Here is a 12,096-nt window from a genome sequence, read left to right on the forward strand (position 1 = left end):
GTTTGTATGTTAATTGCAAGTTCTTCTTCTAATTGCAAACACATGTTGACACACCTAATATGCAGCTTGACAACAATTTTGAATTCCAGTTCAAACCAGAATTTACTTGTCAACAATTACAATACAGTTTTACACCTATCAAGGCAGAGCTGACAAGCTCAACACTGTGTATCTCAGTATGCTTGGGGAGTAAAAGAAACTGTAGTTAATGCATTCACAAATTGTAAAAAAAAACAGTGGTAAAAGTTTACAACTACTGGCTGTTTAGGAAATTATGATGCTCACAAACTGTATACTTACATCAAATTTTGCTTTATTCTATTTCTGCATGGATAGACTGCGTAAAGTCATCATAATGATGGACAATTCTTTTTACAATAAAATTGCCCATTTGACTTGCTTCTATCAGACTATCAGACTCTAATAAAAATATTATATATTTGATACAAATAGTATCCACAAAATTGGCTGAAATTACATATTCCACTTCATTTTTTCCATGGTTTCCTGGAAAGTTTCTTGTCTGTTAACATTTGTTCCTGCACATTCTTGAAATGAAAAATATTGCAATGCTGTTTTAAATGCAAGCTACGCATATTAACGTTTCACAAGATTTCTTTCTCATGTCTATGATCACAACTGTTAAGATGTTTTTTATGGGAGAATTCACATTGAAAAATGGCATAATTTGGAGTCAATAACATGAGCAAATTACCATTTGTTAAGAATAAATGTGCACAAAAGAAATTCAAGGTTACGAGATGTAGTATAATTGTGATTTCCAATTACTTCTTGTATTTGCAGTATGTACACTGTAAACGATACTGTAGTTCTTCTTCAAATCCTTATGCTACAGGCCATCCAGAAGTTGTGCAGGTCAATGTAGCTGTAAACAAAAAAGGAGACTCGGTGATAATTGTCTCCTCTATATCAGTTACACAGACACTAGAAAGTTTACACAGACTGGAAGATACATTGCTCATTGACAAAGCCTGCACTTTCTTCAAACACAAAGAAAGAATCATCTCGAAGGAACACATTTTCAACCGCTTATAAATCATTGTACCAGAAGTACATGTAACTAAAAATGCTTTTACAGACTGTTTTATTATGCTTTTCAATGTTCAGATAAACTTATAATAAAATGTACGATATCATGCAAAAAGAATATTAAATATCCAAAATATTTTGTCTCTAAAGTGTGCAACGCCAACAGGGAGGCCAAAAATAGTGGAAATAAATATACATAATACACTTGTAACATTCAATGGCTGAAATGCCATTGAAGATACAGTATTATGTCTTTGGAAAGTTTGAAGAAACATCAGTCAAGGTATATCAGCTGGGCTACTAGGACATGAAAAATGTGGAGCAAAATGGTCATCTGCCAGTGAACTTAGGTTGGCTACCATAATGGTGGACCATTAATTACTGATCAAAACTTGTTTATCTGAACAGCAAAGTGCAGTTGGTTATCTGTCATAAATCATCTGGTGTGAGTTTAACTGCCCTTACATGTTTGTTTATGTCATTTTAGCAACATTGTTAAAAATTCCAGATGTTTTAATATCAAGGTTCAGCTGATCGGAATGAAACCATCATAATGAAAGCAAATGACTTTTTTCTACAATGGCAATCGACTGTACTCCTTGTGGTGCAAGATTTGCAATAGCATACACAGCCTGAGTGACCTCTCACCAATGCAACTAAGTTGGACTTTGACCATAAAACTCATTGCCTGCATGTACCTGATACAGACTGTTGTGTTGGACCATTTCCAAAATCACGTGAGCTGAGCTGTTTGTTTGACCAAGCTGGGTTTGGCTAGAAGACTTCCTTGCTGTGAGTATTAATCTTCTAATTTCAGCTCATTTTTGGTGAGATACAGTTTAAAGACCTCAGTAAGGACAGCTTCAGTTGTACATCAAATATTTGGACTGCTTCAGTTTTCAAGTCATTTAGAAGGTATATGGTACTGATACTAGGCAAGGTTGAACTTGTTGTTAGGTCTGAACAACACTTCCTGCAAACAAAAAAAATTAGTCAAAACATTTTCTGCTTTCTGTGGTAGTAAAAACTGTTACACCTAACTTTACAAATTTTATTATACATATACTTCACTTACTGTCACAATTGCAAGTTATTAAAGCCGGGAATTACAAAGATTGTCAAAAACGCCATATTAGATAATGGAATATGCCCCCAATGTGAGTCCCCACCCTTTTACTCAGACTTTATACCCTGGTAGGTTTGACAGTAAAATGAAAAAAATGCAAATTTGCTTGGCTGCCATATTTGGTTTCTTCAGTGCAATGAAATTTTGTTAAAATCTTCAAGAATACTCAGTCAAACAATTTACATTACTGCAAAGGAGTGGCAATGGTTGTCCTGAATGACTTTTTAATTCATAATGAGATTGACAACCTTATTTACATCTGGTACAATGGCATCAGTGTTGTTGAGCATTGGAGGGGAAATAAAGCACCTTTTCTGACCTCGCATGACCTTTCTGCACTTAAGAGTACAGACAAACAATCCTGGCAATGCTTTATGAGCAAAAAAACAACTTAGCCACGACTAAACCAAACGGTTTATATGGAAAAAAAATTGTAGAAAACCCACTTGTCTCCGGGCCACAAAACTGCAAAAAAATTCCATGGTGGCTGCTGCAGGAAACAACATCTTCTAGCCGGTGTTAAATCTATGCATATAATGACAAAAATTGTCTTAACAGGGACAGATTATGTCTATCAAGGAAACGTATCCAATCCAACAACTACATGTATTGAATACAACTACTGGCTGCCAGGATGCTTGACAGAAAAAGTTAGCAGTCAAGCACCTTCACTCTTCATACATCAAATTTTTGTGTTAATTTATCAATGACACAATAATACATTTAAACACTTGTGCTGCCATATTGATCAGAGCTAGCGCCATTTTGACATATCAATAGAGTGAATGCAATCAACCATAAGTTTCTCTATGAAACTCACAATAACTTCACTACAAAGCAGTAAAAAACTGTCATGATTGATTACCCTGATATATCGATCACATTCACTAAATTGGTTTTTATTCACAGACGTGTACCAAGTGAATAATTCCTTGAAAGCAAAATGTGAACTTATGTATTCTTTCTTGTCGATGGTGTTTGATAAAACATGGAAGTTGTGATATTCACCAACAGTTAGTTTGCAAAGTCGTTGTATGGACTTTCTGAAACTTTTCTCATTCTGCGGCAACTTTGTTGTATTCACTCAAGCTCCAATAAAATTGGCCACAAACATTCGAAAAATGCGACAGAAAGTGCCGAAAAAAATGTCTACTTGGTTCACCGTGTTAACGAAAGTGTGGCAAACTGACCTCAAACTCAAGGACCCTGGTCAAATTTATGGTGAACGAAGCGATACGGTACAATCATATCAGGTGACGAAATCACTCTTGCTCTCAGCGCCAATTAAGTCAGTATACGGTAAAACCCGCAAGTGGTTGCCTTCTATGCATTATGCCCAACTTCGCTACGCATTGCCGAACTCAGCAAGACTTTTCCTTACCCTTTGAACCCAGTTTAGTACCATATAAGGACTAAAATAATGACATCTTGCCTAACAATAGAAAGTTCCAGTAATTTATGCGAACTTTCCGAGAAGGGGTCAGTGGTTTACATGAATATTTAATCAGGTCTGCCGACCCGCGAAAGCTTGTCCACAACTCGAACACAAAAGAGGATTACGGGTATATCATGTACAGCTATTGCTCTCTAAGTGAGAGAAAAGGCAGATTTAAAACTTTTTGGGAATGTTTTACGGAAAAAAGGAGCGATTGGCTAAACAAGTTGATTGCGATCATGGAGGTAGGATATGTTGTGATATTGAACGTAGCGTTTGACTATGGACTATGGCCGCATTCTTTTATGCTGAACACTCAAGCCGTGGTTGAGGTTTCCTTAGTCCACAATGTACATGATGAAGAAATTTGTAAGATTTTAATTAAACTGAAGTGTATTTTGTTGAATTTCACGCTTTGCTGGCAACTCGGTCATGCAAAATGCTTGCTTTTTACCCCATAATGTTTTGCAAATTTTGAGCTTTGACTTTTCACCTGGGATATGTGGCCACACCACAGGGAATTGAGTAATCTTGTTGTTGTTGTTGTATTGTTGTTGATGGTGATGATGATGATGACGATAATAAAAAATTAAAAATACCGTCAATGACGCTGTACCTTCTCTAATGTGTGGCCAGGTCAGGTAATGGTTGTTGGCATGAAGTTGTTGGTAAATAGTTGATAATGTAGGGGCATGAGGTGGGATATGGACCCAAAGAACCCAAAAGATGATTAAATACATCAATCAAAAAAATTCTAAGCTACATTATTATACACCTACTGCCGTAACCTATGGGAGTTTGACCGTCCAATAACTTTCCGTATTTTGTATAGTACGCGGAGTCCCGAATACGGGAGACGCGCGACGCACAATTTTCAGGGGTTTGTAGCAATTTTATTTCAACAATCGCGCGCGTTCCACTCATATCACGCGTGCCGCATCCTTCAAAATTTACCATAGAATTAGTTTATACGGACGATTAATGGAGGGAGGTGTATAATAATAGGGTTATACACAAAATACGGCCCTGTATGGACTCGGGCTCAGTGAGTGACGTATTGGACTCGCCTTCGGCTCGTCCAATACGTCACTCACTGAGCCCTCGTCCATACAGGGCCGTATTTTGTGAATAACCCTATAGTATAAACTGCCTAAAGATAGTTCAATGTGGAAAAAAGTTAAATAATTCAGAAATAAGAATTAACAGTCCAAAATAGTAATGACGCACTTCCTACTGACCTGAGTGCATGTGATATACACAACCTGGCATCTGTAAATTAAATGTATACCAAGTGATCATTTTAAGTCACTTTTAACTGTTTTTAATGGATTTTCCAAAGAGTCCTGTGGAAATGATGAAAAACGCTTATCTGGTCATGTGTTTGTAAAACCTCATGGCTGATAAGTGTCATAGTATTGAAAAAAATTGAAAGTGAAGAAATTACTGTTTTTAATAGGCATATTTTCCTTGAAATACATGACCGTGTAAAGAATATATGCTAAAAATGTTTAAGAGTAAATTTCTTTTCAAATAAATAATTTAATCTGTGACCAAAGGATTTTTATTCTTTGAGTTTACAAATTCACACATTGCAAATTGTTCAATCATCTTGTGCAGTGCAAAATTATAAAATGACTGAAAAAAAAAAAAATTGGCAGAATTACTGTCTTTGTGATGTAAAATTATGGGTTGACATCATGATAATTGTTAATCTGTTCGAAGTACTACTATACTTTAATTAAAAAAGAAAGTTCATGCAGAAACGGTAACATATATTGTCAGCAATGTAGTGTTAATTTTGACTTTACATCAAAATATGCCTTTGCCGGATACCAAATATATAGGGCGAAATATTAAAATCAGCCATGTTCAACAAAATCCACACAACAGCATTGATCCTTTTCTAATTTGATTTGATTTGCTTATGTTATCCTTGTATGACAGTCAGTACAATATGGAACTTGAACACAACACAGTGAATAAGTATGCTGTAAATGAAATGGTGTGGCTGCATCCACATGCAGCAATAGAAGTGCCTTTGTCTCTCACCCCTCATTTCCAACCTGTCCCATCCCTGAAAAAATAGTTTGGTCTTATATTTATAATGTTAATAATTTCTGTATTTGTTAAAATTTGCGCATCTCAAAAACTTTTGATCATAAACATTTTCATTGTTTTTTATAGCTGACCAGTCAATTAACCTGTTTATTTTGAATATTTGCGCATTTTTCCTCAGTATTTGACATTTTCAGAATACCTTCAATCTGTCATTTTCTAAATCACGGTCCCTCCACCGTGTCTAGATGTTTAAATGCTACTTTGTGTGGTCAAGCTTTCCACAAGCATCAAATGTGGTACTTCATATAGGAAGGTCTGCCTCTAGAGGGCGGGCATCATGTACAGTGTTTGTTAGTTATTTCCTCCACATAAACTTCTGATTGTACTGTAAACAATGAACATGACCGACGTCCGATTTTCCTGTCTAAAACTTTCACTCATTTTCGTTCATATGACTCTGAAACTCCAGGAAACGATTGGCAAGAAAGAGTTATCTTGAAATATTGAGGTACTCGCCGATATTTTGCAAAATTAAATGAGAAAAAATGCAAGGAAAATGCCGACAGGCTTACACAATGACCGTTTTCACAGCTTGAGCGGACGTATAGAAATTTGCATAATTCAATAGGCTGCAGAGCCTCGTTCTGAATGTAAACAAGCAATATGCCGGAATACACGTCGTTCGAGCGACTTGGTCGTGAAAATGGGCTCGAAAGCTCACAAATATGATTATTTAATGCGAAATTGAACATGCTATGAGGTAATGTACACTTTTGAGAGTAATTTCATCGTATCTATGTATGATAGAAATAAATACTAATGATAATTGACAACTGAATTCGTACGTTGCCATGATGGTTTATACCTCTCAGCTGTGTGCTATTTTTAGACTGTGACCCGAAACACACTGATACAGGTCTTGAACAAAATATAACTTGTTGTGTCAAACCACTTGCTATTGAACAACGCTTGTGGCAAGTTTCGTGAATTTCTGACAGTGCGCCTATATTTGCGGCATGATTTCACGATGCCATGTATGCGCTGTTACCGTACAAGGCCGATCGTACAGCCCAGTGTACGCGTACAGCGTATGTAACGCTATGGCACTGCCTTTACGCTATCGGACTTCAGTCAACATTGACGAGTTGAAACATGGTAACTGGACAGTGATATACTACCCGTTACCAGTGAAAAGGAAAACTGTGACAAATCACGGTCACTAAAATCCACTCTTACAACGATATTATTATCTTGAAAGGCTGAGGGGTCAGTAAAATCAGACGTGGGAATGTCCGACCATCACATCCTGCATCGACTCCAAACACAAGACACTGACAGTTGACAATGACCGAATACAAGAGAAGTCGGCCAGTACAGTATGCACCCAATTAGAATATGTGCTCCATATTAGTGTTTCTTTTTTGAAGTCTCACTTAAGTTATATACGAAAGCGATCTAAATGTCATTCATAAGATGAGCGTAATGTTTGCAAACTTCACAGATCACAGTTCAATGCACGTGTGATATACACACATTGGGTAAAATTAAAGATGGCGGTGTATCGCGATCGTGGTACTACTAAGCGAGTTTTGCAGTCTTCGTCATAGTTACACTTGAAGTTCGTTAAAAAGTCATAGGAGATGGTGAGGCAAACTTAGTTAAGAGTCATCAAGCCATGAATTTTACTGAAGAAATGGCATAATGTTTGCCTGAACTTTAATACGGTACGCGCGCGATCTGCAGAAACACGGAGGCAGACCGTACATGTTTTGCAGGGTGGACGTGGGAGCTCTTCGACTTTGAGTTGTTTTCTGAATGTTCGTAGTAGTATTAAACCGACAAAATATAAACAAAAAACTATGGTAGTAAAAAGTTAAAATTGTTTGGCATCAACTGTGAAGAGAATGCGTATGCAATAATATTGCTTTGTTGCAAGTGGCAGACTTCTCCTGGCCGAGTCCCACTGGGCGAGTTGGTCGGCGCTGGCGCTGGCCGAGTTCGCAACTGCCCGACTTCTCCGGTTACCTAATGGAATATCGGTAGCCAATGCCTACGAGGACTACCGCGAAATAGATAGTAACCCAAGCATCAAATAAATATAACATAAGTTGGATTGACAACAGTAAAATATGTGATATTGTTGCACTCTTTGGGCCTAAACAATTTGTAAACGTGAGCAAGGCGTCAGCGGAGAGCAACACGGTTCCTCACTCTAAGCGGCCATCTTGTCTTCTGATGGCGGGACGGTGTACGACCTACGAGGCCAAAGCAGTGATTTGCAGGGCATGAACAAGAATAAGACTAAGTTAGGGGGCTTAAATAATGATTAGACTGTCTAACTATGTAAAAATATTCACAAGAATCAGCTGGGCATGTAGTTGCGGCAGCCCGAAAGTAGGCCTATGTTTAGCGAGCCATAGATCGACAATACACACATAGCACCAAAAGTAAGCCGTAGAAGTCGATAAAAATTCATAGGCACAAACTTGACTGCTTTATATGACCATAGAAATGTCTCTGACATCGTTTGTTGGGAAAAAATGGGCTGAAATTGCCCCCCAAAAAACAGGAAAAATCACACTAACGGTCAAGTAGAACAGCGCCCTCATCACTTCCATTTGAACGAAATTCTAATATAAATATGCAAATAGGGGTATCTCCGCTCAAGCTGTTCAGACTCAGAGGCATATGATCATCAGCTGCAGTTTATGCAACAGGCCCATATCACGTGAGGCCATGAGGGGATATCCATGCAACTCAGTACCAAACACTAGCGCACACAGAGTAAGCAAACACAAAGTGAGTACCCCTAACGTCAGCTCAGTAGTCTGTAATAGATCGTAGTCAACTAAGAAACCTTGGAGAAAGGCTTAACACTGTGGCTATGCCGCTAAGTCCCTTTTGATTTTTGTCACAGCTCAAAATCGTTCTCCTGCACCTCAACCTGAACCATGAACACCCCCACCAGTTTATGATATGACCCATCACAATGGCATGACGTCAACGGATCTTGACAGACGGAAGTATTGACAGACGGAAGTAGTTGACACCAGCATACTGGTTTTTCAACTCTAATACCTTCTCTGTCTATAAATAGACACGAGAAGGTAAAAAACAATGTGTCATTCCTTGCTGTTGTATGTCGATGTTGTAGATAATTGTAAAAGAAAACTGTAATCGTGACAAAAAAACGACGTAGGTCGCCCAACGTCACTCCCGTCCTATTATACAACCAACCAAGGGTGGAATCGAGATGCCCCTGATCGAGGCTCATCAGCCACCTACAAGGCCCAGAAAAAACACCCCATTCACGAGCGATCAATTGAAATGTGCTAACATAGGCACTGAAATTTATCTCACTGACCTAATTTGGGCTTCACTTGAGCTACCGACCTGCAAACGAGTGGAAAAACGGTGATTTCCAAGTCGTATCCCGGTCAAAATCGATCACATTTGAACTTCCTGGTCGATGGTGATGGGTCTGTCATCACTGGGCATTTAAATTGACCAATTGGGGGCCCTGTAAAGGCTGCTTCGGCCAGCCGATTGTTTATGTTTCAATGCTCCCTGTTCCTACGCGTACGTGTAACATTCAAAAGTACGCGAAAAAGTAGAAAAACCTTCATAGTCATGCAGATAAACGGATACTTACCAACTCTTTGTCAGGAAATCTGCCATTTTACGTAAGGATATACTGTCGATAGTTAAAGCGTACACTTCCGGGTATTTGAATTTCCCCCGTTACAAGGATACAAGCGTAATCAACATCCGGGCTCGTACTTGAGCGAGTGTACATTGTCGTTGTGAATGAGTATTCCAGGTGATAGTTTACAGTAAACGACGGGTTGATTTGTCATTGGTATCCATATAAGTATTATTCTACAAGAATGGAAATTGAATGAAGTTGAGACGGCGAAGTTTAAACTGTAGTGAAATTTTGCGTTAGGACAAGCCTCCTAATGTATTAGTAATGAGAGCTGGCCGAAGCAGCCTTTACAGGGTCCCCAATTGGTCAATTTAAATGCCCAGTGATGACAGACCCATCACCATCGACCGGGAAGTTCAAATGTGATCGATTTTGACCGGGTACGACAACAGCAAGGAATGACACATTGTTTTTTAATATTTTTTATTATCGTCATCATCATCATCACCATCAACAACAACAACAACAACAACAATAACAACAACAACAAGAACAACAACAAGATTACTCAATTCCCTGTGGCCACACACCCCTTCTTCATCATGCACATTGTACGTGGGCTCCATCTTGAGTGTTCAGCATAAAAGAATGCGGCCACATTGTACTTGTTGCTGGCCTAAATTGTATATACAATGTTGATTATTTTAGTGATGTTTTATTACTGTACCGTACATAGCATTGTGTACAACCAACGTTGTCGTGCCAATCACACCCCATTTGTTATGTTCACCATGACTGCGTGCTGTAAACTCAGCAACATAATGTGCTGACTGTATTGCCTCAATGTTCGTAGCCTTACAAGAGTTTATAAATAGAAATTATACACCATTGTAGTCCGTTTCCAACCTTAAACATTTTACTGTTGCATGATCTTGATCGAGTCTTACACTTTAATAGAGCAATTACCAAGTGAGGGACTGCTTCAATCTCACTCGGATTGAAGTTTGAATTATGTTTATAAAACAAATTTGTTTATGAACAAAGAAGTTGCGCATGCACAGCGCAACAACCGCTGCACTTTAAAATAACATATAATATTCTTCCTGAGGAATTATGTGAATAATTACATATTTTGTTCATAAGGCCAGAGAAAAAAAAATCTTGTTCATCGGATTTTTTGGACCAAGTCCCAGGAGCGGCGAGCGAAATTTTTTTTTTTTTTTAGGCCGAAGGTAAACGCGGTTCTCTGGCATTTTTGCAAAGATGCAGACAAGGCATGATAATTGTTTCCCTTTTTACCAGAAATATCTCAGACAAGAAACACTGATACTGGTAACTGAATTCAATACTATATTTCCCAACAATAACATAGGCCATTACATTCACAGTTAGTGTTTGCACAACATATTCTGAGCATTTCAACATTCTCTCAGAATAAAATTAAAATGAACAGCAAATCACTGAAATTCAACAATTCACTATTGTCCTTTAATTTTGTCCTGGTGGGACCTAGCATCTGAGTTTTTTCATTTTACTTTGGCCCCATGTTTTGGCCTCTTTACCACTGTCTATATATACACATTTTACACAATGGTCTAACAACACTGTACTGTGATCGGAGTGATGTTATATAGTCATCATTCAGATCGTACTTTAACATCGACGCAACCATGTGTTTTATCATTGCCGTAAATTTTTATACTTTCGCTGCAATTTTCATTCAATCGGATGCACCGTCCATCTGCTGTCACGATCTTGTTGAATAAATCGCCGAACGTAATATCAGGACAAACACTAAGTAGCGTCTCTGGAACTAACTGTTAGTGTTGGCCATCACGTCGAATGTTGGCGATCAAATTAATACTCATGATCTGACATGTACTAACCTTTACAAAACGAGCAAATTTCTGGCCATATCGACCCACTTTGCGTTGTGATTCGCCAAATTCAGACGTCACAACAACGTGTTGGCATCAACTATTAAAGTCCGAACACGTATGAAGTCTCATTCAAAATCCCGTGCCCACGAAAACCCGACACAGTGTAGGGCGCCACCAGCGGCAGTACTAAAAATATTTGTAATGCGGAAGTAAGAATTTGCCGTGATCAAAAAAAAAAAAATTCCAAATATGCCAAAGTAGAAGCGGCGATTCCGATGAACAATTTATTTTTTCTTCCTGGCCTAAAGTATCACTGTATGTACGCACGTACCCCCTCCCCCCAACACACACATACACATACCGGTATACATACAATATGAATATACATATTGATACACTTTAAGTGGCATCAGGCTGCTTTACATACTTGCAAAACAAATTGGAATATCAAATAATGTTGATAACAGGACATCACTGCCATTTTCATGCAAAATATTACTTAAATTACAACTTCAACTTAGAATTTCACTTGAGGAAAATTTGATATTCTGATGACAAATTACAAGAACACACAGAAGTGCGGATGTATATGATTTACTTAACTTCTTGACATCGCCACAATTGTTTTGCAGATGCTATTATGTGCTGATAGAATGACTACAAGCTTACACAGTACTTTAACCAGATATGAACTGAAAATGCTCATGTGTTTCATTATATATTACAGTTATGTGTAAATTTGAACCTTTGCCAAATGTTTGCAACTTCATTGAAAGTATTATGATCAACATAATGAACAATAATCACCGTCGATTAATTCTAAAAGGTCACGAAGTATACAAATATGTAATTAGCTGAAATAAAAATATTAAAGTTCGTTGACTGCTGTCATTGTATCACC

At 37.9% G+C, this 12,096-nt stretch overlaps 1 long non-coding RNA gene across 2 annotated transcripts in view; it reads right to left on the reverse strand.

The window, feature by feature from the left end:
• The window catches only part of LOC139142746 (uncharacterized), a 123,049-nt gene that overhangs the window by 67,234 nt on the left and 43,719 nt on the right, over positions 1-12,096 (reverse strand). The gene's annotated exons all lie outside the window — the stretch shown is intronic.

The sequence above is a fragment of the Ptychodera flava genome, chromosome 10, assembly GCF_041260155.1.
Source record: "Ptychodera flava strain L36383 chromosome 10, AS_Pfla_20210202, whole genome shotgun sequence".
Lineage (NCBI taxonomy): Eukaryota > Metazoa > Hemichordata > Enteropneusta > Ptychoderidae > Ptychodera > Ptychodera flava.